This window comes from Mesoplodon densirostris, unplaced genomic scaffold, assembly GCF_025265405.1.
Source record: "Mesoplodon densirostris isolate mMesDen1 unplaced genomic scaffold, mMesDen1 primary haplotype scaffold_37, whole genome shotgun sequence".
In the NCBI taxonomy this organism is placed as follows: Eukaryota; Metazoa; Chordata; class Mammalia; order Artiodactyla; family Ziphiidae; genus Mesoplodon; species Mesoplodon densirostris.
This window is the reverse complement of record NW_026778196.1, coordinates 2221475-2224882: the sequence shown is the minus strand read 5'-3', so window position 1 is coordinate 2224882 and position 3408 is coordinate 2221475.

The window sequence follows — 3408 nt, the reverse complement described above, 5'->3', positions numbered from 1 at the left end:
ACAACTCTCATCACAATGCTACATCCCCTTATCAGCACAATGTTCCATGACCCCTGACATCACAATGCTCCATGACCACTGTCATCACAACACTCCATAACACCTGACAACACAATGATCCGGGACTCTTGTCATCACAATGCTCCAAGACCCCTGTCATCACAATACTCCATGAACATTTTCAGCCCAGTGCTCATGACCCTTGTCATCACAATGATCCATGCCCTTGTCATCCCAATGTTCCATGACGCTTGTAATCACAGTGCTCCATGACATCTGTCATCACAATGCTCCATGCCTTTGTCAGCAAAATGTTACATGACCTGGTCATTACAATGCTCTATGCGCTTGTCATCACAATACTCCCTTACAATTGTCATCACAATCCTCCAGGAACCTTGGGATCACATTGCTTCAGGCCCTTGTCATCAAAATGCTCCATGCTCCTTGAAATCAAAATGATCCGTGACCTCTGTCATCACAATGCTCCAAACACTTGTGATCACAGTGTTCCATAAAACTTGTCCTCACAACGCTCCATGATGCCTGTCATCACAATACTCCATGCCCTTTTCATCACAATGCTCCATGACCATTGTCATCAAAATTCTCAATACACTTGTGATCACAATGCTCCCTGACACTTGTCATCAGAATGCTCCTTGAAACCTGTCACGAAAAGGCTCCATGCTTTTTTCATCACAATGCCCCATGCCATTTTCATCCCAATGGTCCATGCCATTGTCATCAAAATACTCCACAAGCTTGTCATCAGAATGCTCCATGACCCTTGTCATCACAATTCTCCATGCACTTGTCAGCACAATGCTCCCTGACCCTTATCATCACGATGCTCCAAGCTATTGTCATGACAATGCTCCATTACCTTTGTCATCAGAATCCTCCATGACACTTGGCATCACAATGCTCCATGTCATTGTCATCACAATGGGCCATTACATATGTCATCACAATGCTCCCTGACACCTATCTTCACAATACTGCATGACCTGGTCATCACAATGCTCCACGCCCTTGTCATCACAATGTGCCATTACAACTCTCATCACAATAATCCATGAAACTTATTAGACCAATGCTCCTTGCCCTTGTTATCACAATGTTCCATGACCCATGTAATCAGAATGCTCCATGCCCCTTTTCATCAGAATGCTCCATGAGACATGTCATCAGAAGGCTCCATGGATTTCTCTTCACAATGCTCCATGACCTTTGTCATCACAATGCTCAAAGACCCATGTAATCACAATGCTTCATGCCCCTGTCATCGCAATGGACCATGACATTTGGCATCACAATGCTCCATGCCATTGTCTTTGAAATTGACCATGACATATGTTATCACAATGCCCCCTTACACCTGTCTTCACAATACTCCATGCCCTTGTCATCACAATGCTCCATGCCCTTGTCATCACAATGCACCATGTCCAATGTCATCACAATAATCTATTAAACTTGTCAGACCAATGCTCCATGCCCCTGTCATCACAATGTTCCATGCCTTTGTCATCACAATGCTCCATGGCCCTTGTCATCACAATGCTCCGTGACTCCAGTCATCACAATGCTTCATAACGTTTCTCATCACCACGGTCCATGGCTGTGTCATCGCAAGGCTCTGTGACATTTGTAACCACAATGCTCCATGAAATTTTCATCACAATGCTCCGTGACCCTTGTCATCACAATGCTCCATGCCTTTTTCAGAACAATGCTCCATGACCCTTGTCATCACAATGATCCATGCCCTTGTCATCCCAATGTTCCATGACCCCTGTATTCACAGTGCTCCATGACGCTTGTCATCACAGTGCTCCATGACACCTGTCTTCATAATGCTCCATGCCTTTGTCAGCAAAATGCTACATGACCTTTTCATTACAATGCTCTATGCACTTGTCATCAAAATACTCGATTACCATTGTCATCACAATCCTCCATGAACCTTGGGATCACATTGCTTCATGCCCTTGTCCTCACAATGCTCCATGCTCCTTGAAATCAAAATGATCCATGACCTCTGTCATCACAATGCTCCAACCCTTGTGATCACAATGTTCCATAACACTTGTCCTCACAATGCTCCATGATGCCTGTCATCACAATACTCCATACACTTTTCATCACAATGCTCCATGACCTTTGTCATCACAATTCTCAATACACTTGTCATCACAATGCTCCCTGACACTTGTCGTCAGTATGCTCCATGAAACCTGTCATGAAAAGGCTCCATGCCTTTTTCATCACAATGATGCATGCCCTTTTCATCACAATGCTCCAAGACCCCTGGAATCACAATGCTCCATGCTCTTGCCATCCAAAGCTTCATGACGCATGTCATCAGAATGTTCCATGGACTTCTCATCACAATGCTCCCTGCTCTTGTCATCACAATGCTCTAAGACCCCTGTAATCACAATGCCCCATGCCCCTTTTCATCTCAATGCTCCATGAACCCTGTCATCACAATGAACAATGCCCATCATCATAATGCTTCAGGCTATTGTCATCAAAATCAAATCAAAATGCTCCATGACCTCTGTCATCACAATGCTCAAAATCCTGGTGATAACAATGTTGCATAACACTTATCATCACAACACCCCATGACGCTCATCATCACAATTATCCATGGTCTTCTCATCACAAGGCTCCATGAAATTTGTCATCAAAATTCTCAATACACTTGTCATCACAATGCTAGCTGACACTTGTCGTCAGAATGCTCCTTGAAACCTGTCACAAAAAGGCTCCCTGTCTTTTTCATCACAAAGACCCATGCCTTTTTCATCCCAATGCTGCATGCCATTGTCATCAAAATACTCCACAAGCTTGTCATCAGAATGCTCCATGACCCCTGTCATCACAATTCTCCATGCACTTGTCAGCACAATGCTCCCTGACCCTTGTCATCACAATGCTCCAAGCCATTTTCATCACAATGCTCCATTACATTTGTCATCAGAATCCTCCTTGACACTTGGCATCACAATGCTCCATGCCATTGTCATCACAATGCTCCATGTCTTTGTCAGCAAAATGCTACATGACCTTGTCATTACAATCCTCTATGCGCTTGTCATCACAATACTCCATTTCCATTGTCATCACAATCCTCCATCAACCTTGGATCACATTGCTTCATGCCCTTGTCATCACAATGCTCCATGCTCCTTGAAATCAAAATGATCCATGACCTCTGTCATCACAATGTTCCAAACCCTTGTGATCACATTGTTCCATAACACTTGTCATCACAGCGTTCCATGATGCCTGTCATTACAATACTCCATGCCCTTTTCATCACAATGCTCCATGACCATTGTCATCAAAATTCTCAATACACTTGTGATCACAATGCTCCCTGACACTTGTCATCAG